The sequence below is a fragment of the Halictus rubicundus genome, chromosome 6 (genome assembly GCF_050948215.1).
Source record: "Halictus rubicundus isolate RS-2024b chromosome 6, iyHalRubi1_principal, whole genome shotgun sequence".
NCBI classification, from domain to species: domain Eukaryota; kingdom Metazoa; phylum Arthropoda; class Insecta; order Hymenoptera; family Halictidae; genus Halictus; species Halictus rubicundus.
This window is the reverse complement of record NC_135154.1, coordinates 2,181,814-2,207,944: the sequence shown is the minus strand read 5'-3', so window position 1 is coordinate 2,207,944 and position 26,131 is coordinate 2,181,814. Positions and strand designations below refer to the sequence as shown.

Genomic DNA, 26,131 nt, shown 5'->3' with positions numbered 1-26,131 from the left:
AAAGTTCTGAAAATGAAGGCGATATCATTCCACCGAAAAAACGTTCTCGGTTGATTATACTGAGCAGTGACGACGAAGAAATTTATTAAATTCAAGTTGCGTTAAATTAAAATAATATTTTTTGTTTTGTATTGTACATACATTTATATTTTTAATAAAAATTAAGTTGTTTATGTAGAATGAAAAAAAATTTGTTTTTAATAAGTTTTCGGATCGTAACCCCCCTTTTTTGTACTGGCTCTGGGTCTCACACAACACCGCATTTTCTAGGAATCTATCTACCGTGTTGTAGGAGGGTTACCTGTATTTATAAGTATTAAAGCGGTATCTAACATACTTTAGAAAGCAAGAAACCCAGACGTTAATAAGTATACTTTGAAAAAACCTGAGCAGGTCCGACTGCCGGAAGATGAAAATAATGAAATCCGTGTTCGCTACGGTTTCGCAGAAAACGGCTTGCGACAGTTTATTCGGGTCACCCTGTATAGCGTGAACGTTGCCGCTGCTCTCTTTTCCTGATCCTTTTACGGGCAAACCAGCACGCGCAATCGGAACGCGGAGCTAACCAGTTAACCGGCTGTAAAAGAGACAAACTAGACAGGGCGCTTCCACTGCCGGCTACGCTCGAGCTCCACCAAGTGTTTGTACACGTAGTTAAGACCACGTTTCTATTCCGGGTAGTTCAACGAAATTGCTCTTCGTTAGGGACTTCCGCTAGAGCTGTCTTTCTCTAATGGTAAACTTCTGCTTGATCTCGGTGCCTCGGCCATTTTGAAAAATGAACGACTGCGTTTGACGCGCCTCCAACGTTCACGTCTTCTACAAGATCTACTCGAAAATCAAAACCAGACACACGAGCTCTCCACATTAGATTTCTGTATTTACTTTACACATTACGCATTTACACATTCATCAGGAAAAGTAAAAGGCGTTGATGTTCCTTTTGTTTCAAGTAAACTATAGAATGACAAAATATTTTTAATTTTAATATTTGACATAGGTAACTCATGTGATACATACATTATGGAACGGACGCTTCGCATTTATTATAGAGGAATTCATTGAAAATGTACCGTTTGAAACTACAGTGTTTACTCTATATATGTCCCAAATGCCTAGCCGATAAAAGTTCCCTGTGGGGGGCCATGAACCGAGGCCTCTAGAGCTTCGCTGCCCTTTTCTACGTTCGGCGTGGATCAAAGACCCCTGTTTTGGACATATATCGAGTAAACCCTGTATATGCCTTTCATTTTGACTTCCAAAAAAGGCACGTTCATATGTTATAATTTCGCCCGTAATACTGATTGTAAAAAATTTTGGTCAAATAATTCTTGAATTCATTCTTCTATCTAACAAGGGGGCAGCAAGAATTGTGAAATCTCAAATAAGAGTTGACTGTGTGTGAATTCGATGCTTCAAGTTGATTTTCACACTAACAAAAAAGTTTCAAGTGGTTCGAACATAAATAGAATCCAGAAACGTAACTGCATAGACTGCGGATTTTATGAATTTATGACAAAAATGCGAAACTCAAATTCGGTTGTACCTGAGTTACCAATCACTTTGTAGAATAATGTCAAAGTTAATCAACTGTAATATAGTTTACATATCAAAGACTTGTGTAAAATAAAATTATTGGCTGAAAAATTGACATTTGTGATATTTTTTGCGGTACACCTTGTATACTGATACGAGGCAAGATGTTCGATCCTGACGGTTCGTATCAGTCTACGGCGCTCTCTTTCACCGTCAACAATGCGTACCTACCCTAAATGGAAATGTTCCTGTACTTAGGCGATAATACACCGGATTCGTCGTTGACACACACAGGCTTATCTAGAAGTGGGTACGTATTTTGGGCCGACATTACCTTATCATGGATGGTGCTCGTATCGACTACAGCCGACCTCGTCGAGATAAACGCAGCTGGTATGACTGTGTCAGCCATCGAATTTGGTCGACCACGAATCGAAGCGCGATGGTACCTCGCAATCGAATCACACTCGATTCTATTAACCGACGGAGCAAACACGATTGATTCAATTTTAATATACTTCGCCGACCATCGCGCGCACAGACGCGGATCGACGTGACCGTTTCCGTTCGGCGCGGTGTGCCCGTACGTCGCTGCTCGCGCGCGTTGTTTGGCCGTTCAACAAGTTACAAAAATCAATATTTGTTCGACTGCGAACGACCACAAACTATAAGTGGCTCCGAGCTAGTCTAACTAAACCGCCTCGTTCTGCGACTCCACGGTGGTCCCAAATCCCCAAAAGCTGGCCAAAAACCTAAAAAATGAATCATAAATGAGGAAAAAGTACGTTTTTTCATACCTGAATAACAATCGCAGTCTGAATTTCGGTTTTGTTAGACAATGATATCTGGCCTTCGCGAGTCTAAATGCGGAATTTTAAGTTCACAGTGTATAAATTGTATTGGAGCTTATCGATTTTATTTGTGCATGCTGTTTGTAAAGATAAGCTGAATAGTTTTTTGTGCCAAATGTTTATTGTAAGGTAGTCCCCGACCAACACACAAATATGCTTTGCTTTTATTTTACTCTTAAAGAGTATGTTTAGAATGTGATACTTATTTTTTTGATATCATTTTTAATGTATACGTCAGTCATATTGGATTCGCCATTTTGTTTTTCTTTTTAATTTTAGGTTCAGATTCGTAATCAGAGATCCCGGAAACATCGTATTACCAATTTTTGTAGAAATCAAATCATTTTTTCAACTACCCGTCCACCATATTGGATCGGCCATATTGTTCTTGATAATTTCAAGTTCAGATTCGTAATCGGCGACCTTGAGAACATGGTATCGCAAATTTTCAATTAAATCGGGGAACTGTGGCGACGGTGCATCATTCGTTGCTCAAAAGTGGCACCTTCATATTGCCCGGGAATGGTTCAGCAAGACGGAGTTCGGTTTCGAGATATTAGTTGTCAAAGTAATTGTTGGTTGGATCTTCGAGTCCATTTGCTGTTAGGTGTCTCAGGTGGTTTCGAGCTGGGTCGAACTGGACTGAAAACTGTATAGAGTGTATAGGCCACAATATGTATAGGTAGGCTGGCTGCCGTTAAACAGAACTATCCGTACTGCTGTGATTAGACAGCGGATGTGATACATTTATGACGAAAATGAGTAGCTACAATTTTAAGCAGTAGACAGATTTAAGAAATGTAAGAGCATCAACGTAGTAGTTACGACGAACGTTGTTAAAGCATGAGAGGAATTTGTATCTTATAAGTTCATGTAAACAATTTTTATTTTGCATAAAGATCCGCAGTCTAGTTACGACATTCCATTTTGAAGTGCAATGTTCGCTCTACTGATTTATACAAATTTCTTTTGTTATTTCGATTATTTGACACTGTCGAAATGAAAATTAAAAAACAGTCAGTTCGAGCATATTCATGTCAGTATTGGTTCGAAAAGTTAAAAGGAAAGTTTTCCATCAGGAAAGACATCGTTCATGACAATATTCGACAGCACGTCTTGCAAATATTTACTAATAATGATGGTTCGGATAAATGGAGTTCAGGATCTTGGATAAGATAAAAAATTAATATTATAGAAATTATTAATAATTGTACGAGTCTCGGGTTGTGTTTTCTGGGTACAGACTTCGAAAATATTATGGAATGTTTCAGGGAAACTAATGATGAGATGTAATTAAAATAACGCGAGTACGATTCTCGCGAGTCTCTCGAGCGCCACGGCCCCTCACGGGCCGTTCTTGGACTTTTATCGGCCAGATATTTGGGATATATATAATAAGTTTATCCTTTCGTTCTTTAATTTATCTTGAGGAAATAATAACCAAACTGAGTTTCACTGTAAACACAAGATTAAAGTTTTATTCGCTACTGACAATAATTATTTACATTATTTACATTGGTTACACTCTTATCTGTAAACACAAGAAACGACATTAAAAGCTATTATTCCACAAAGATTTATGTAAGATAGTGACACTTTATTCAGACAATCCTAATTAATTAGATTTTGTAACGCGCGTCGCTTTTCTCTCTTTTGTCTCTACTCTTATCAGCTGCCAGTCCGCCATCTTGTCCTACAGACATACGCAATACGTATCTAATTCAAAATGAGTTTTAAAAGGAATACGATAAATTTACATAACTTCTATCGTATTTCTTTTACATATATATCGAGAAAGGTTACTTGGAACTGCATTGAATGATTATGTTCGCAAACTTATCATAGTATTCCACTGAATTTCTGGAATTACAATCGCATTTTCGCGACGCTTTTCTCTGTCCGCGGCCATTAAATTAAAAGAAAAATATAGTCGCGGGAACAACCATTATCAGGAAGCCATTCGCGCAAGACGATAAATACGAATGCTTAAAAAGTTTCGTCTCCCGGTGTGAGCAAACAAACCTAGACCGGCCAACATTGTTCCTCAACAAGTTGCAACGAGGTGCTCTGTCGTTAAGGGGCGTATAAACTCATCAACGCGAAGCGACGTGGGCACCCATAAAATGGTGGCCGTTCTCGTGCGGAGGAACACGGGCGATACTTGCCGGAGAGAGACAAGAACAAAGGCAGAGGCAGAGATATGAGTTTGTGTGTGTCGGTGGATTTAATGCGAGTAGATTCACAGCGAGAGAGAGAGAGAGAGAGAGAGCGAGCGGACGCGGAAAGGTCTATCCTAAATCCGGATTTCGAACTCATCCGACCTAATCCACAGGCTTGAGTGCTCTCTGCAAAGCGCTTAGACGGTTCCTGCGACAAATATCGATTGTCGTCGAGGACTATCGCTGGCATTATTCGATATCGTCGCCAGTTATTCCGAGCTGAATGCAAATCCATCTTCCACGTAGACACGGAGAAGCAGATAGAAAGATGTGCAGTGTGCAGTTCCTACGGACGTAAGAAAACGGGGTGTTGGAATCGCGGATAAGATTAAGACCCCCTTCGATATCTTCCGATATCGCCACCCTAAATGCAACTGCTATCTGGCCCGATGGATGGTCCTACGCGTTCCACGTAATCTGCGCAAAGATTAACTCCGGCTGAGCTCTCCGGGGGTAGGCGAATGCAAGCGAACCCGCGTTTTCATGGAAATTTCCCATTGAAAAGTTCCTGGATAATTGCCGGCTGCGAGTGGGCATTGATAAGGAACGACTACGTCGAAGGAAACTTTCGGGAAGAATGAAGATACCGAAGGGGGGAAAAATGGAAAAACGAAGGGCAGGGGCTATTGTTCGGGAGAGGAAATGGTATTAGACCTACAGCGACTTCTCTCCATTAGTCTGTTACCAACGAAACTTACCCCTCCGATTATAATATACTTCAGCGATTGTTCGCCGAGTGTCTGGCTCATTTTGATACGTTTATCGCGATACGTGTTTAAACTACCAATAATTGCGACATATAACCATCGTATGTTTCGGTATCAGTCTGTTCTTTACAGTTGCAATGTTTTACATGTTCATGGTTCAATGTATTATTTAGTTTGTTCACAAGTGAAGCCAGTGTTGTTAACCAGTTGGCTGTTGCGACCTCTTTGAAAAATGTGTATCTGAATTACTTCGCAAAGATTAACCAGCTGTGTAGCTGTTTTGACGAGTATACTCGTCACAACCCAAAATATTACCATTTCTTCATGAGGAGTATACTAGTCAAAAACAGTTAACTGATTAATAGCCATTGCCAAGTATTTAGCAGTGCAGTTTTAACATTATAGTATTATAACATGTTGTCTTATGGTCACCGACGACTGCTGACGTCGAATGACAAATTATAAAATCTGTATTCATCTTTAGACACTGCGTTCAATGTGTTCATCCTGTTATGAAAAACAGTTTAACAAAAAATGAAGGTCGTTAACGTCACCATATGGTGCCGTGTCTGCATCTGAGGCGTCAGTGCGACTCTCCATCGTTTATCGACGTTCGATGTTTGCTGATGTTAAAAATGATAAGTGATCTAATGGTCACGGGTTATTCGAAGTTTTAAGAATTATTAATTTTGATAACGAAAATTTTCTTTGATGGATTTAAAACGATAGCAACGGTAAGTTTTAGGACAAATACATTTTAGTTCTTTTATACTCAGAATACGCCAATCTATCGAAATCGAGCATAAAAAATTGGACATTGCATTTAAAAAAACAAAGGTGACCTCTATATCTTCTCTACGTCTCCATTTGCAAGAATATCATTTATACTATATTATGTAGTTTCTTAAACCCTACAACTTCTGTAAGTAACATTTTCTCGTATTGTTTGAAATAACTAAGATATTCAAGTGGACAAAGCTCGTGACACTGTATACAGGGTAAACACTGTACTTGGAAAATTTAAATGGTCGGTACTCTTCTAAGCTCTCGAATCGACCCGTTAACGTCTATTATCTTGCAATGACGTTACTGTTAATTTTGTAGATACACTTAATTAACACCAGAACTATCGAGCCCTAAACGTGACTTAGACATCCCTTTATAATAACGGCGAGATTGAATTTGCTCAGGTTTCATACGATTTTTATGGTAACGTGTACCCCAAAGAAAAGATATATTAAAAAATTTCTCGTGAAAACGTTTTCATAGTTTCAGTAATCGTGAAAGAAGAAATTATCCACCAGTCATTTTGACTAGTTCGGTAGTTCTAGTGTTAAGGGCTATTATGATTACAAACTTGTAGACTATACTGAATTTTTAAAAATCTTACAGGTTGCAAATGCATAAGTACTATGGTTTACTTTTATTTTACGTTTACCCAAGCTATTCCATTATTAGAAATTTACTATGAGGAATAGGAATTCTATGTTTATCGTAATCCTGAACGTGGCAGAAAATAGTATTTTATTTCACTTCAGAAAATGGAATGATACATTTGTTAAAGTCTGTTTGAAATTTCTTTCTCGAGTTAGACACAATATAGTAAGGCAAAAGACCTTATTTAATATAATTTTTTATCAGTAAACAAAGAGTATTTAACATACTTCTTGCTAAAAATCTACAAATTGCAATAAATCAACTTCTTGGACTCGAAGAAATGCTGAAACAAAACGATGCGTATATCAAATTAAATTGAGGGAAAAAACAAAATATGACTTGAAGATTGAAAATATTAAATTTATGACTACAAAATTGAAATCGAGAGGCATTTAAAACGGGATATCGGTCGTTAACGGCACTTAATTCGACACGATTATAGGTTCAGTCGTTATCGAGCGACGAAACTTCGCGATTAATTAAAATTGCGCAATGTGTTACCCCGCGTAAAACCCGAGGCGGAAACACGACTCCTCGAAGGAAAGCGTTTTCGTCGCTCGGCAGCTACGGCCACTTGTGTACGGAATTAATTACACGTTGTTCATAAATCCACCGGCTGGGTGGGACCGTAATGTATTCATGCTTTCGTCAACATAGGCCAGAACTCCGGAGCAAAAATGTGCCCTGCGAAGACAAAGAGCTCCGTTCCACCCTTGAATTACTCGCAAAGACACAGAGCCCGAGGAACTTGTCGGAACTTTCGCGAAAGAGGAAGCTACTTAACGGGGCCGTTTTTTACCGTGGAAACAAAAACGTACTGGCGAATTATACTCCGAATAAACGAGCAATTTTCTTTTAACTCCCAAAATAAGCAGATATTAGTTTCTGTCACATGTTCGTAGTGTTTTCTTCAACTTTATGTATCCAAACAATTAATTGCCTAATTGAAAGATAAATAGAGTAATCCGCCTTTCAATGCACGGGAAACCGGTAAATTGATCGTTATGTCTAAAGAAGCAGATGACACGATTTGTCGTGTCAGAGCACTCGTTCGAGATTTTTTTCGAAGTGCAATCAGTCGCATAAGATTTCCCACCTATAATCGCAGTCGTCTGATCAAGACTTGTCTACCCACTCTACCTGGCCCTTCTACGACGCCATTCCCCCCATGCTCCCGCCGCGGCCCGGTCACGTGACGCGTTTCGTCACAATGTCACGTGACTAATCCGGTACTGGCAGAGAGGGTAACCTTTTCCCCTCGATTCGAGTCAATTCCCCTGAACTGGCGATACTGCTGGTCTCCCCACTCTACCCTTCTCCTTCCACGATGCTACCCCCCCCCCACGCTTCCGCCGCGGCCAGGTCACGTGACGCATTTCGTCTCTGTCGTGCATGTGCCACGATCTCATGTAACTATTCCGGTAGTTGCAGAGAGAGGGTAACTTTTTCCCCTTCGATTCCCCCGATCTGGCAACTGTGCCCATAACTGCCCCACTATTGAATCGACGCCGCGATCCTTGTGTACATGTAACAATGTAAGTTTAACAGTTGCGACGCGACTCGCAACACCTTCACAAAATTACCATTTCCGCTAAACTACAGTCGCGTTGGTATTTAAGTTGACGCGGTTGAATTCGGAGTACGCGATGCTGTTTTTTTTTAAAATATGGTTTGTACTTAACTTTCCTGGTCTTCTGCTTCTATTTACAGTAAGCATAGGTAGTGCCACAGTCAATGGTAGAGTTTCAAAACGAAAGTATCGCGGAAAGTGTAGTAATCACAAATTTCTAAAATTCTTGTTACATTTTCGCCAGTCGGAAAGTAAGTTGACGCAAACAAATTTTTTATTTTTAATACAAATTCATGAGTATAATTACTTATTAATTATATTAGTATACGTGGCTGAGTATAAAATATTTTTAGCATGTAATATCTATAATAATAAATTGTTGTTATTTGTAGTATGCATAAGAGTGTAGGTAAACATGCCACAAATACGTACGTTACATGCCAAAAATATTTTATAATCAGCCACGTATACTAATATAATTAATAAGTAATTATACTCGTGAATTTGTATTAAAAATAAAAAATTTGTTTGCGACTGGCGAAAATGTGACAAGAATTTTATAAATTTGTGATTACTACACTTTCCGCGATACTTTCGTTTTGAAACTCTACAATTTACTGTGGCACTACCCATGCTTACTGTAAACAGAAGCAGAAGACCAGGAAAGTCCAGTACAAACCATGTTAAAAAAAAAACAGCATCGCGTACTCTGAATTCAGCCGCGTCAACTTAAATACCGACGCGACTGTACATTCCCCATCTTGCTCGAACAAAATGCAACGAATAAGGTTCGCGCAAAGAACGGGCATTTGAAGAAAGCATTGAAGAAAGCCAAGATGAAAAATATGAAAGAAATAATAATTTGCTAAGTTGTTTCTGAATTCCGCGACACACGTAGGTAGCAGTTTATGAAACGGAAGTATAATTTTGCAAATGGAATTTGTAACTTATTTGTCATAAGTTTGACCTCGTTTCCAGCAGCCCAGGCCGCAAATACTTCCAAACACCGAGAGGACCCACAAAGCACGAAGTTAATGTTGTTTCTCCCGATTCTGATTTGAAAATCCATTCTTTCCCGAGTTGACACGATACGAGTGCGCGAACCAAAATAATGCATTCAGAGCTACAATGCTGTTTGCTGTAATTCGAATTTCCTCGAGATGCATCCTCTCGGATCCCCGGTTCGCGCCTGTAATATTCAAATCGTTTGCCAGCCACTGCATATTCAAGGCATACTTGAAATGAATTTATCAGGTGTCTCGCGTCGAAAGATTAAACGTTAACTGGGGAAGGCGCAATGATTAAGTCGCGAGTGATAAGACGAGAGGGCGTATTAAACTCTCGGTTGTTTACCAACGCCTTTGGTCGCCTTGCGGCGCCAGCAGACGTTACTGTAATTCTGGAAGCACTTGCTGGGTGATTCAAATCGAGTGGGCAGGGTTAATGAAAACACTCTAGCCGTGTCAAGAATGTTTATCGAACAGTTTAGAAAAAAGTCGCGGAGCCTCACGAGCAGATACGATCTAGAGAGTCTGATAAAAGAACTTGATATAAAATTGTTGACATTGCAAGAAATACCATACCGATGTCTTCTCGAGGTCGTCTAAGTTCGAGATATCGATTTGTTCCGAACCTTTTCTGAACAATGAAAACATCAGAAATAAAGCGGTTTTTATATCATAAAAGGTTTTATGACAAATATAAGCAGTGGTAAACACTTCACGCCGTTACGAACACGTGTGAGATTAGGTTATACATAGAACTAATTACAGTGTCTACTCGATACATGCCCAAAACACGGGTCTGACCAGGGACAATTATCGGCTAGAAGACACTATTCTTTGATACACTGCCGATTGTTGAAAAGGATAGCGAAGCTCGAGTGGCTTCGGTCACCGAGGAGGTATACTCACGGGGTATACTTCGCGGCGGTGGGGATAGTTCTGGGATTTTTATAAGCTAGATATTTGGGACATATATCGGGTAAAGACTGTATATTGAACAAGGCAGCTGAAACTTAATAGAAGAAAAAGAAATATGTCTAGCGGTTCTACTATCCTCATGATTCAGCTACCCCCACTCTCCCCTATTTGTCGATGTTACGTTAAATATTGTTGAAACCACTCAACATTTAATATTGCGCGTGCTTTGGCATCGAAATTTTGTAAGTTTAACGACAGTGTGCACTGAATTTAGCAACGACGACACAGCAAGAATTGGAAATTTAAGGGAAGGAAACTCTTCTATCCTCGAATTGTCTAACTTTTAAATCGTAGTCGTAAAGTGATTTATAATCTTTTAAGAAATCTCGATAAATCTATGGATAAATAAAGCTCACATCGCCTACAAGCTAATTAGTGTCGCTCCACACAAGACGCAGTCACAGTGCAGAATTTACTGGAAAAATTCAATATTCGTGTATATCACGATATGAAATACATTCCTTTTGCAAAAAATGCGTATGGGATTGGAAATTGTTATTAATGATCATACAATAATCATTTTTATGCGTAATACAATTTTGCAATAATTATATGTCAATCATTTTTATTTATTCTTAATTTGTTTTTAATATATGTTTTATACCTATTGGAAAAGTAATAAAAATGTAAAAGTACTGAGAATGAGTCGGATAGAGAATAGCATTCATTTATTATTAATTTCGTTTTAAATTTGTTAGTTTTTAAAAATAATTTTTTTTTATAAAAATGTTGTATAAAAATAATAAATAGGTCAATAAATAGTTTTGAGGTTCCGCGAATTGAGAAACGGAATTTTAAAGAGGAAGAATCGTAAAATATGGCCATATTTTTTCAAATTTTTTAACACGAACCGGTGGTAAAATCTGCAAAACAAAGATTAATAATATTTTTGCATTAATAAATGACATTTGAATATAAAATGATGAATTATTTAAGAAAAACAGTCTCTTGCGATGATGATTAAAAAAAGAAAATGTTTTTATCTTTAATAATAACTGTGGTATAAATTGTGTTGTGTAGGCAGTTTTCGTAAAACTCGTTCAAAATGGCAAACTTTGATGGCCTGTATCTTTTAAACCATTTCGAAGATTAAAAAATGATGGCTCAACCCCCCACCCCCTCCCATTTTCACTTGGAATTCAACATATTCCAATTTCATAAAAATTCTAAACATAATCCAAAAAAAAAAATGATTTAATTCACGCGGACTGATCCCCAACCTAATTTGGATATTTCCTAAAAAAAAAAAACTATTATCGTTTTTACAATATATGTGTAATTTACATATAACATGAGGATGTGTGATGCTGTTTCACCAAGAGGCAGCAAATAACTATGCAATGTACAATGCATTAATTAATACATTAATATACATTAATACAGTACATTACGTTTTATATTTATAACCTATCTGCGAATTAGCATTTATTTCCACAGAAAACATTGTTACAAGCTTAATTTATGATTCGAAATCGTCTAGTAATTAAACTTTGGCAAATAAAAATTTAATGGCCTTTTGGCTTTGGTGGGTTCAAAAATTTACTAAGCGAATTTAGCAGTTCGATAAGCTGTGCAAACTCCTATGGAAAATTTACACCTTCCCTGGATGATCCATTAAAACTAAACCTAACACTGCCGGTCAAAATGACCGATTCTAGATTTTTATTTTATAATTACTGAAATTATACAGATGTTTTCGTGGAAAATGTTTAAATAAACATATTTAGTAGAGCATGTATTATAATACGAACCGCACAAAATCCAAAAATTCAATCTCATCATTTTTATAAGACAATATATGTATCAGTTACTTTTAAGGATCGGTAGGTTTAGTATTAAAAGTAGAAAGTTTTCCAATGCTTCTGTGTGACTGTTATTATTCACTTTTGGCAATGTACATTGCAATTTTAGGCATTCTCTTTTCAAAAACGTTTTGCGTGTTATGGGGGGGGGGGGGTATTGCTGCCACAAATTTTCTTTCAAAAAAAAAAAAACGGAAAAATTTTGTTCTGAAATTCCACCGACACGAATGAGTTCCGTTTGGACGGAAGTGTTCTCCAGACTGTCATTTTTGACACTGCAGTTTCTGATAGTACTGCCAGCTTTTGACAATTTAATATAAAATCGCTTGAAGCACGCAAAAATTTATCTCTCATCTCGCGAACGTAGATTCCTTTTTCATCTCGTTCACCTGGGTTTGCCCTGGCTTTCCAAAAAAATTTTTATAACGTGTCAACTATTACCGATCTTTTTCGAAATTTCAGTAAGGTCAACTCTTTCCTCTTTAAAGGCTAAAACCTTGCTTGTTTCCAACGTTAGTAAACGATGTATAATAGATTAGCAATAGTTGGAAAACTAATGAATTATAATCCCAAAATGTACATAAAAGCTTTGAAATGCGAGTTCTTTCTGAACACCGAGAGAAAGCTTTGTTAAAAAATGAACCTGGATACAGGTGTACAAAATTTGTAATGAAATTATTTTTTTGTGAAAAATAAATATTTATTTAAGTAAAAACGATAAGTAAACAAACATAGTGTACTTTTCACATTTGCTTTATATTATGCTGATTATCCTGCCTTCTCCACGTCGGACGTGTAAATATCATGCTCGAAGCACCACATTTTTCGTGACCCGAATGAAAACAGGAAATGCATTGGACCCACGTTCCACCATTATTGTCATTTTTGTAAGTGCTCCCACAAAATATATATTCTTTGTCATCAGATAATAATTATGCTAAATACTCAAAAAGAAAATCGTTTAACGATAAATTATGTAAAGGTAATATTTTTTCTTTCCTTCTATGGAAAGCATTACTGCTTAATTTGTATTTGAAAAATTTTACACTCTTTCAAACACATTCCTTTACAGCCTTTCAACGACAGATTTTAACGAAATTTTTTCTACTCTTGCTGATTGGTTCATTTATTTGCCGAGATATTATCGTGTTCCATATTAGATACAGCCGCTCTATGTGTGTGGTGTCTTTTTGTAATAAAGATTAGGTATGCAAAATATTTTTATATGGAAGTCTCCGAAAGTCAGTTAATGATGGTGCATGTAAAAATGGGGGTCCTGATCAGTGTGGGAAGGGACGAAGGGGTGCATCGGGACGTTGAGACGGTAGTGTTTGGGTTCGCGAGCGGAACAGAGACCGATGCTCAAAAACAATTAATAGTTTTAACAAGCGAAGAGAAATAGCGCAACTTTCAAGGCGGCGGATTTTGGGTGAAACGCGATCTCGGCGAAAGACGTTCTCGGCGAAAGACGTTTAATTATAAAATATATCGTCATTTTCATATTATCCTCCTAGATCCTACAAAAATAAGTCGGGAAACGAAATAATCTTTATCTTTTCTGATCGAGTCTCAAGATTTAGCGAATACGCGTGCTAACGCTAACCGTACCGAGCACAAAGTGTGCACTGGTATTGTTGTTTCATAAAAATTACAGGACTGACCTTATTTAGATTTCTCGCAATTTGTATAACAGTATGCGTTTCCAGTAAAAATGAAAGTTCCTAATTTTTTCTTTCACAATTACTGAAATTATAAAAATGTTGTCATCAGAAATTTTTGATTGAACATCTTTATCGAAGCACACGTTAGAATAAAAATGGTATGAGGTTTGAATAGATGTAGTCTTGTCATTATTACAAAGCAATCTACATCAATTGTAGTTATTACTCGGTAGTTCTAGTGTTAAATAAAAATCAACTGATGTATTTGTTCATGACCTGCTGGTTTCACTTCCTGCAATATGTAGGAAGGTATACGAGCTTGACGGATCTTCAGACTCATTTTTCTGGAAAATGAAATCTTAAACGAAAAAATGTTATTCTCTTTTTCGTCTTATTTCTGCATGTGAGATCACCTCCCAACCATTTATACCTATCATGATTCCGGGGACACCCCGTGTATATCGGGGATGGATTTTCAGTTCTTGCATCTGGTCGTTTGAACGAAGGACTAATACAACTTCCGTCTCTACAAAGCGTACAAAATTAAATATTTCAATATTTATCGAGAAAATATTTGTAAACGTGGCGCCGTGTTACAGAAAGTAAGTTTCGGACAGTTCCGCCAACAAAATCGCCGAATGCAAGCATCATAAATCGCTGAGACGAAGCGTGCATCTTGCCCTTTGAACTGTTCAAATGATGCTTTTCAGCCTCGGTGTAAGTTACTATTGCTTCAATGTCGACTACTATTCAGCATTCAAAAATGTAATGGACGAGAGAGCGCTACACAGTTTCCTGATAGCTCTTGTACCTTTGAGCATGATGAATGTCTCGAACGTTACATCGTCGCGTTCACGTTTTCGCGCGAATTGGTCGTGTCGCGTCGCGTCGTGTCGCATCGGCGACCCTGTAAAAGCACGAACCGAAAGAATCGAAGCAACGAGACGCGGCAGACTCGGCGGGCATGGCCGTGCGCTGAATTTATCGCGCGTCTATTTAAGAAGCTGGTCTCCCCGCGTAATCTCGCGAGAAGATGACGCACGGGAATGACGTGGAGGTCGATGCCATCCGAGCGAATCGCGTGGCTCGGTAAATGATTCAGCGTTAACGGTCAGGAGCGCGATGTCTCTCCGTGCTTACTCCGCAATGATCACGAGCGACGGGAGAGTGCCGCGAGCTCGCTTCGACCAATAAAAGATCACGAATGAATCGTGCTGGTAGCGCCGCCGAGAAAAACAATACCCATCGAGCGAGCGACGAACCGTTCATAACACGACGTTCGATAATCGTGTATCGTCTACCGTTTCCAGGGGGAATTAATTAATGACGCGGGAGAAATTGCGATGAGTTCATTGGAACACGTCAGGATTGGAGGGCGTCGCGCGCGTTTATAGCGGCACGATTGTTCTCTCCTCTCTCCTGCGTCCGGTTTCCGAGTGTGATCCAAAACTGTTTCGCGAGCAACATTTAACATTTCCCCTGTTGATCTTGAACACAAAAATGCTGAAGCTCTTCAGAATCTTCTTCAGCGTCGATTCAGGATCATTTAACGGAGTTCATTTTCTAAGCTCAGAAAATAGAAAACTCCGATTTTTACAAAATGAATTTTTCTCCGTCTTTGCATTTTTATACTCGTGCCGTAATTCGCACTATGCGCAATGGCGTGATTTCACCTCCAACACAAATTCAAATTTCCCGCTTCATGTACTATTAACCAGCATGAAATTAAATTAGGTTCGAGGTAATTTTCACGGGTCAAAAATATAAGAGGACATTTATAAATTATGAAATTATTTTCAGTCGATTTGTTTGTCGTTAGAGATAGTCAAAGTACGAATACTAAGAGAAATGCACTCTTTCACATCGAGCAATCTATTTTTATCTATTTCTATAGATCTATTTTTTTAGCTTTTGCTCAACTTTATACTTTATCAATAGAGGATAAAAGGCTGCATCGATTGGTACATAACAAAATATACGGTTTCATTTAAAAAATCAAAGTTGACCTTCATAAGTCCTTGTCGCGTCCACCTACGAGAAAACAATAACACCAGTATGTGTATCTTTTGAAACCATTTTTAATCTCCATCCGAACATTTCTCACTACGTATAATAATAATGACGTAAATCAAGGTGCCCCTGCATATGAATTTTGAATAAATTCGGAAAACATCATCTGAAATTGCAACGAATTCACTTCGCACATAGGAACGACTAAATAAAAATTATAATAATTCAGTGAAACGTATGTACATACAGCATAGTAAGTCGAAGCTATACATTTCTTCGCGATGGGGCACACGTCCATCCTTCCAATATTGCGCGCGTCGCGTGAATTTCAATCAATAGAAACTGGTAATACGGTGAAATCGCACAATCGATGGTGAAAGATTTATGAGGAATATTGATCCTAACGTTTGAACGAAATCACACGTGTGAGAGGAATATTGATCCTAACGTTTGAACGAAATCACACGTGTGAGTGGAATATTACCAATATATCGATTACACAATCAAATATACGGTTTTATGACGTTCTATGCAGAACGACTTCTCGCGAGAACGCGGATATCGATCGATTGGTATTGAAAGGCGAAGTTCATGGTAGCACGCGGAGAAGTCGCTATATTGAACGTAGTGATTATCTTGTTGAAACTTAAAATACCGGGATGGCGAATGGAAATTAATAGCCGAGAGGTGTTTATGAGATGAATGATGGTGTATTGAATCAACGATCGACTATGAAAAGGCTGTAATTACGTCGCAAAGGATGGGATACTAGAATAAAATGTAGAGAACGCTTAGCAACTCAGGAAATCTATTCATGAAATAATCTACGACGCATACAGATTCCAATAGGTTCGATGCTGTTTTACCCATATACGAGTAACTATGAATTTTCATTTTGAAAATTCAGTAAATTTGAAATGAAATTTTCGAATGAATCAAAAAGATAATGCAGAACATACGTCTATTTCTTAGAATTAACACGTTAAGCGCGAAGCTTGTGCCCCACTTTGAAAAATCTGAGAAAATGATGTGTTATCAGACATAACGAGATGCTAAAAAAGTTAAAATATAAACTTGGTATCTCATAATTTCTACAAGAAATCGGTATTTCAAAAATTTTTTATTTTTTAAAATTCCGTTCCGAAGCTAAAAATTTTGAAAAAATTCATAGATGTGCATTCTAATATCTAAAATATGCCTGATTTTTTTCGGAATTTTCAATTGAAGAGGATAAGAGAAATTACGGAAAAACCTGATTTTCTTTGTCACCCCGTTACTACCCCCCAGATCGACATACAGAGCTGAATATTGGCACAAATTATTTTCTTTCGATAAGCTATCAAATGGCTTATTGCAAATTCGATTTGTTTTGGGGTACTTTTTACCTCCTTATCGGGCTACACCTTTCATAAGTGTTACAAAAAATTTACATTTTGCATGAAGATCCGTAGTCTAGTAATTACTGCTTAACGCAGATTCATTATTTCTTGGCAAGAAAATTCAGTCAAGATATATCAGAATTGCTAATCATATCGCATGCATCAAAGGTGAAGGAATACAATCTGTAGCGTGGAAGAGTCTCTTTTGCTCGCATATCTAAAATGTTTTGTAATGTGGACGTGTTTCTATTATAAATAACAACTGTAAGGATAACGATCTCAAGAACAATGCTTTAGAGAGTATTCTAGTCTATAAGATTGGAAGAAAATTACATTACACATGAGAGAGTATGGGAAAGCGGCCAAATAATAATCTAATACGGAATAGCATAGTTTCTAAGAATCTGACACATACATTTGTATTAATTGGTTGTAGGATATCTCACTTGTTCACCGATTACGCTGTGACTTGTGAGTAGTGCGAACACGAGAAAGGTCACTAACGTGAAAAGAATTTTATTTTATCGCTGCTCGAAAATTTTTGCTGGTGCAGTATTTGTCCTTTGGATATGTAATTATTGGAAATAGCTGTTTGTTTCAAGTGTTAAAAATGTAATCTTATAACCATAGTATCCTAATCAGTAAAGAGAGAAAAACTATTTCTTGTGAAAGCAATTCATTTCTGCCAGTTTGTATCATACACGCATATTTTCAATAATAAGTTTTATGTAGATACAGTCTTCAAATTTCTCATAAAAATTCCATAAGAAGACACCCTGTATACATTCGTAAACGCGTAAACGGTGATCTGGCACGCATGGTGGCCAGTGTCGCCAGATGAGGAGAGGTAGCATAAATTGAGGAGAAATAGTTACCCTTTCTCTGCCAGTACCGGAGTATGCACGACAGAAACAAAACGCGTCACATAACCGGACCGTGCGGAAAGCATGGGGGAATAGCGCGGTAGAAGGGGAAATTAGAGTGGGGGAACAAGTCTCGATCTGGCGACACTGATGGAGGCCAGAAACAAGATGCACCGTACGAGGAGCCCGAAATTTGTGATCCCGGGAATCATGTTTCGATCACCGACTGCGTTCGCTGTGGCAGGGTATTGCCCGGCTTTTCCACCGATGAATCTTTGTCAGGCGAATCACCGTTCCATTTACCGTCGATTAATTGACTCGCGCCGACAGATTTAATTGATACACGCGAGGAACGCTTTTTTCGCCAGCAACTCGCCAACGCGACTAGCCTGTTCTCGAATTACTTCCACGCGTGTTCTCCACGAGAAAAAGTCTTTTCGTCGTTCATCGGCTGGATTGTTGTATACGGCGTTCAAAACGATCGCTTTTAACAAAAAGTATACAATGTGGATTAATAATTATGAACACCTTGAATATTTCCGTTATTTATAATAATGTGAACAAATATACAAAACTTGCATGGTGCAGGGTGGGAAATGAGTGGAATGAGTTTAATGAAGAATGCGAAGAAAATGTTATAGTCTGGCAATAAAAACAAGCAGGTGAGTAGGTAATTATTGTGATGCAAATATTTTTTAATATGGACGAAGAGGTTCCGGAGATTTCAGGGTCCCTTGATTTTTTTAAACGGAATGACCTACCTTTTGCATCGCGAATAAAGTATCAAATTTTGCGTGAAAATGTGTTGACCTTCATACGTCCTCAATCTAATAATTAACGAGATATTACCGAAATAATTTCCGATACTTATCGACTGCCTGGAAGCCCTGGCTGGGTGCTCGAACTGATGATTTGTTTTCGTCAAAATATTAGTTAATTCTCATACTACATAATTTTCACTTAAATACCCTTTTTGTAGAAGAAAGATGGGGTGAAAGAGCTATTTCAGTTTAGTGTAAAATAGCGAAATAACTACAGAAACATTCTACAATTTGTGTTAGCATGAACAGACTAATTATTGCATTACCTTACACGTTAGCATAACGAAAACGATTGGTTGTATTCGGTAGCGTTAAAAAATGTAACTGTCTTGCAGGGTCACATAATTAAGTTTATACTGTAGCTTCAACTACAGTGACTGATATGAAGCAACATATTATCGTTGCATCTTGCAAACTATCAGCCGATGCATTAAACAAAGTAGGGCAATAATTACTCTATTGATTTCAAAAGTGTCGTGATGTAAATGGTTGTTATGTTGAACCTATTCAGCAATAAATAAAAGCAAACGCCTTAGTATGACAGTAATGGTGTCTTACAATTATTTATATTGAAATATTCCCTAAACTATTAGCTTTTCGACAAAAGTAGGTTAATACTTTTTTAGAACTAATGTCGAGCTGCATCCATCGATGTATTAAAAAATACATCGTTCTATTTAAAAAAAAAAAACGATGTTGACCTTCACGTATTCTTTACGCGTCCACTCATGGAAAAACTAGTAACTCCAAAATATACCCCACTCGATAACATTTAAATTTCCTCTGAAACCTTTTTTGCTACGAGTAATAATAGCGAGAAAACCAAGACGTCAAAGTCGGATGAGACACCCTGTATAATGGACTACTTTTATTTAACCTTCTAGTACATGAGCGAAGAAAATTATCATCGGTATAGGAGGATTTTAACCAGTAAGCAAAGTAAGCAAGTGCTTAGAGCATCAGAAGGAGGGGGGCACCATAGAAAGTTTCTGAATTTTACATGTTTTACGTAGTATTAGCATTGCTAAATTTCTCTAATGAGCTAGAGAATTTGTATAATCAAATATGGGGTCTACAGCGTTAAAAATTAAGTTAAGTGATGCTGCTGTTGTCAGGATTGCTATGTGTTCATGTGTACGCGTGAGCAAATGGAAATATGAAAATCAGTAGCGAACGAATGAAACTCTAACTTCTGTTAAAAACGTTTTCTTTCGACTTTGTAAGGGTAATTCCAATATTATTATAGTACAACCAGAAAATGAGAAAATCTATAACGAATCTTAAAAAAGCGGTACAAAATCTAAAATAAAGTATTATTGTTTTAAGCTTATTTTCCGAGAAATTCAAATTTTAAAATTCTGTCTGTTCACGACCTACCGGTTCTACTTCTTGTAAACGCTATCAAACAGGAACCTGATAAATTTCCAAAATCGATTTGCTAGAAGACGATGTTTTATTCGAAGAAATGTTATTCTTTATTTTCGACTTATTGTTTTATATGAACTCACTGTGTATTTATTGAAGATACGACTCTTCTATTTATAGTACGACTAGTGCCTTAAATTGCAGCCCACGAAAGTAATATAGAGAAATATTCATGTGAGCTATCAAGGGACTCCAAGAACGTTGAACGAGAACAAAAGAATAAAATTTTCGTTTCATGTATCGGAAGGTTAAACTATGGAAAACGCTATGTACATATATCCTTAAATTGTCCATGAAATGAGATTACCACGACGCTCTGAAGCATGAAATTTGAAATGAAACTCTACCAAGACACAGATTTGGTTTATCCAACCGGGAAGTTGAAAATACAGGCGTCCGTAAAGGGTATAGCCGGAAAAGACGGTTAGAAATGCCCTTGGACCAAATTAAAAGACTCCATTCGATAGGGCACCAAGAAAAATCCATTTTCCCTATTCCGTTATACGCGAGAATTCTGAAAAAAATCTAACAGATGTCAAACGCCCAGATACATATACTGTAATTATTTCAAGTTTTGTAGGTAGAACATCTCTGTTGTACGAAATCAAAAACCTCAAAAAAAAAAAAGAAAAATACAGATTTTGCGTTGAAGATTAAGAGCGACGTATTTTTACAGTATCAATATACATATACAGTATTTACAGTATATATGTCACCAATGCCTAGCCGATAAGAGCCACAGAACTATCGTGTCGCTGTCCTTTTCTACGTTCTGCGTGGATCAATGAATAGTATCTCCTGGCCGATATATGTCCCTGGCTAGACCCGTGTTTTGGACATATAACGAGTAAACACTGTATACATATAAGACGGAAATGCGATTGCACAGTTGCAATATCGATTGAACGTGGAGGTACATTGGGAATTAGAGAAGGTGCGCGCCACGATAGTTATTCGAGTCACGCGTTCGTGTTACAGGTTTAAAAGTTTTCCGCGCAACAATTACATTTCCCGCTCGATTCCATGTATTAGGTTTCCCGGACGGCGATGCGGTGACGTTGACCGGATTCTTCCAGTAGAGCTCGACGAGACGACTCTATAGTCGCGAGCGAACTTCCGACAGCGCATCGATCACGTCTCCTCGGTAACACCGATCGGCTTGTTCGCGAAGAACCCACATACTTACGTAGCAACGACGCGACGATTAAGGTCAGCTGTGACTCGAGTTTTCGGCCTCCGAGCAGAACAATCCTCCGCCCGCAGTCGGCCCGACGCGACGGAATTAGGGAAAAGCCGAGGTGGAAACGGCGCACAGTGGTGCCAAACGGTCAAAAAGCGGCAAAAAATCTATAAAAACGAAACTATCCAACGAATTTGTTTGAAAATTTGTGGAGAGATTGCCACAGGTAGAACGCTTATTTGGCAAAAAATTTTTGTAAAAAGTTGTTAACATTAAGTAACATGGGCTAATCGAAAATCTCTGTTTTCTGCCCATTTTTTATTTATGGAAGCATACAACAAATTCTTTAATAGATTTTGGTCTGGAACTAATAGTTTTAGCAAGGTGTAATATTGATCTAACTTTGTGCCAAAAATCATGAGACCCTCCGAGACCCTTCCGCCGCAATTTAAGTTTAAATATTAACTTTAAGAATTTCCAAGTGGGAATCGTGCGGAAGTCACGATTATTTCATGTTTTAGGTGAAATTTGTAAGGAATACATATCAGATAATAAAAAAAAATGTGACATTCATACATATAAAAAAATATTTAATAACAATTTTTTAAATCTTACATACATTATTTTTATAGCGTTCATTGGAGCACTATCAAAGAATACCTGTTGCATTTTTGCAACAGTGGTCCAGTGAATGAAAACTTTGTTTATTTAACATAAAAAATTGTTATTAAATATTTTTTTATATGTATGAATGTCACATTTTTTTTATTATCTGATATGTATCCCTTAAAAATTTCACCTAAAACATGAAATAATCGTGACTTCCGCGCGATTCATTCTTGGAAATTCCGAAAGTTGATATTTAAACTTAAATTGCCGCGAAAGCATCTCGAATTATATCATGATTTTTTGCACAAAGCTAGATCAATATTATAACTTGCCAAAACGATTAGTTCCAGATGGAAGCTATTTAAAGGATTTTTTATATTCCTCCATAAATAAAAAATGAGCGTAACGCAAAGGGGCTTCAGGTTAGTCCATATTACTTAATGTTAAACAACTTGTTTTGGAAAATTTTTTTTGCCAGTTAATAGTTGAAGCCATTTGCAATAACCCATATGATTTGTAGACCTCTAAGTATTCAATTATAGGCGGAGTAATTACATAACTATCGCACTGAAAACCGATGAATGTCCAGGAGCGAAGAAATGGTTATTTACCATGCGTATATCTCCGTAAAAAATAATTTTTTTTTATAAAAATCGAAAATTTATAAAATGGATTTTTTGCCTCCTTGGCAGCACTGTGCGGCGGCGGGCGGAGCGCGGTGGTTTCGACAGTGGTGGAAGATCGCGGACGGTCTCCCTTGAAAGTTAGCCCAGGCGGTTACGCTTGCAACGTTCCCCGCCGGTTAGGACAATGAGGAAAATTTTGTACCCGGCACGAACAAACGGCAGAGGACGCGACCCCTATTCTGAATGGTAATGAGATGCTCGAGAGGAAGATTCTTCTTCTTTTTTTTTCTTCTGTCTAGTTTCTTCCGGAGTGGAGCCGAGAGAAATTTTTCGAACAAACGAGTGGGGCGCGAGCTGTGTGAGGCCATCGAATTGAGCCGAGCGAGATTAATCCTGTCCTTACTGCCAAGCGATTATGCTCACTTTCCATAAAACGATCGTTAAACACTGCGTTATCGTTGTTGAGTGTACCCTAAATCTATGGTTAATGCAAGCTCTTTGATAGTTCTTCGAGACGTTAGATAGTTCGGAACGTTAACCCCACAGATTTCTCGGGGTGGTAGGTCTATTCTACGCAAGTCTACGCCCCCATTTACTTTCGAAACTATAGAAAAACAAATCGAGTCGACTGCAACTCTCGTTTGGTGAACTTCTTGTTATAACTAACTATTTGCACACAAACATTTTTCATCGTTTGGATTTTAGTTTGAAATGGCCACGAATCCTTCCTTTGTTAACAATGTGAATATTATGTGACGCGAGGAGATCGAGATGTACAGTGTTTACTCTATAGATGCTCCAAATGCCTAGCCGATAAAAGTCCCAGAACCATCCCCACTGCCACGGGCTACACCCCGTGAGGAGCCATGAACGAGACCTCTAGAGCTTCGCTGTCCTTTTCTACTCTGGCCGATATATGTATGTCCCTGACTGGATCCGCGTTTTGGACATATATCGAGCAAACATTGTACATACTATAAGTAGTTGCACCAGCGAATTTGTATACATTTATAGCGGAGAAATCTTTAAAAAACAAGTAATTACAATGTACGTTAAAAAACACACTTAATTAGTGCATCAAAAATGATGTTTTCAAGTATCTTTGGACAGGTCTAGAAATTTTTAGAGTTCTCTTGAGCGTTTTCATATGTCCTTGTAGAGGCTTGAGGATTCTTGAGGTACTCTTCAGGGTCTTTAAGTGTCTTCGAGAGGTCTAGAGACTCTCACGGTCCCCTCTAGTGTTCTTATGTGTCCTTATGGAGATCCGAAATTTCTTGCAGGTTTCTTCACATCTCTTGGGAGACCCTCAAAGTACAGGATGGATTTTCTATAAATTGATGGAAGCTGTTTCGAACCCTACGGAACCATTACGGATTTTCGCGTCGGTTGTTTCTCTCCGGAAAGTCTCCACCTCGAACCCTCCACCCTTTCCCTTAAAAGCCTTTATAAACGTTTCAAGTCAATTGAACTAAGTGTTATTACTGCTGCATTATATTTATGACACTTCTATTAACCCCTTGCACTCGAAGCTATTTTAACTAAAAAACGAGACATTTCTTCCGACCTTGAATATTTCCTTTCTATATACTTTTTTCATGTTATACATACGAAAACGGTGCAATTTACTCGTACAATACTGAAGTGTTTAGTAATTTATTAGATAGAAACAAATATAATAATGTAAAAACTATTTTGAATAATGATACAGCAATATTTAGTGGTGCCTTACAGTCGCCATTCGAGTGCTAAGGGTTAAGTTTCAAATTTTATTCGAGGTCTCGGTTTTTCCGAAGAAGTGCTCCTAATTTGTTCGCATCTCGGAAATGATTTAAGATATGTACACTGATCACGTTGTAGAGATCTTAACGCAGTTCTAAACTCTCGAGCAGCATTCTACCAGCTTAGATTTCTCACAATTAGCCCATTTGTTCCTCGCTTCGTTTGACGGTTGTCGCTTAACCGATCTCAGGTCCCGTCGACTTTGTTCTTGGAAAATAATACGGCACTCGCTTTTGAATTCCGTTGCGCAGAGTAATCTTACGGTGAAAGTTTCTGGGGGAATTAGAGAACACTGGGACCACCAGCACCACCGCAACTTTCGGCGAACAACCACCACCACCAGTCTTTCGAAAGTTAACTCTGCGGTCGTATTTACGTGGTTCCAGCGGTGGGGAAACGAGAAGAAGTTCGAGTCGGGCGACCTTGTAAGAATATATTTAGTTAAAAATATCTCAACTGCAGAGGACTCAACTGAGTTTTTTCGAACTTCTTTTTGTGCTACAAAAATTACTCTTTCGTAATATCTTATTGTACAAAGTAGTGTTTCGTTTAATTTGTAAACCAAACGGATTCTTTCAATCACTGTAAACATTCTTATCGGCTCGGACACGAAACACCTTTAGTTGCGGCGTGACGAGGCTCCTTCGTGATTAAAGTCTTCATAGATATTACTTAGTATCCCGTTGCCGCGATTTTCACAGCAGCAGTGAATCCGCGGGTAGGCCTCATCCTTTGACGCTCTCTGAAGTTAACCTACCAGTTGCGTTTATATCAGTCAAGGAAAGAAAGAAGAAGATGAAGGAAAGGCGAAGGTGACTGGTACGTGAGGTAGGTCGAGCTCTCGTGCCTTTGCGTGGTGTAGAATAGAAATGAGATGGCCGCGATCGAAGATCTCCAGTTCCTCGATTTCATCTTTTTGGAGTTCTCAAAACCAACTATTGTGCGAGACAGCGAGACAGCAGCAGAGGAATTTTGAAAGCATATTGCGCACGTGAAATAGGAATAGAAATTATATCAATTTTCCCTATATTCCTGAAATTCAAAATCTTCCTCATTTACCCCCCCCCCCCCCCCTATTGAAGAGGATTATACAGGAAACCACAGTTTTCTAGAATTTTTTTACATGAAATATTACTTTAAATATTTTTTTTCCATGTACTGTCCAAATGTTAGCAATTTTTTTGACTAAACTCTGTTTAACATTGCCAGCTGATCTGGAGGGATGAACGTCTGGTACCAAAGCCTTTTAATTTCAATACTACTGCTTTAATTTGTACGAATCGCACGCAAGAAATGTCAAATCCTAAAACCACGCACACAAATTCCTGGGAAAGGACACCACTGACAATTCCGATACGAAAACGTAAATTTTTGACAAGTACTCACATGCGATCGATCGGTCACATTGGTAATGAATGAGTTAAGTTATAATAAAAGGTTCATATTTTCTTAGAACAAGCAATACGAATATTATATTGAACATATAATTTAATATGTTGGATAAAGTCCCATAACAAAAATAATTAAAAATAAAGAAGTTTTGTTTCTGGATTAGTAGTGGTCTTCTGATCTCACACCGATATACCCGACCTTTGCTATGTTTACACTCGTCGGCGATGGCGGATCTCGAGCTTCTGGGCCCCTCACGGAGTACACCCCGCGGTAGTGTGGGTA

General features: G+C 38.1%; 1 protein-coding gene and 1 long non-coding RNA gene across 5 annotated transcripts in view; one reads left to right on the top strand and one right to left on the bottom strand.

The window, feature by feature from the left end:
• Positions 1–22,334, bottom strand: part of LOC143355040 (uncharacterized) — a 387,508-nt gene extending 365,174 nt beyond the window's left edge. The window contains exon 1 of the long non-coding RNA XR_013082436.1: positions 22,020–22,334. This is a non-coding gene — a long non-coding RNA (uncharacterized LOC143355040). The remainder of the gene's footprint in view (positions 1–22,019) is intronic.
• The window catches only part of Sm (heterogeneous nuclear ribonucleoprotein L), a 431,189-nt gene that overhangs the window by 113,409 nt on the left and 291,649 nt on the right, over positions 1–26,131 (top strand). The window lies entirely within an intron of this gene.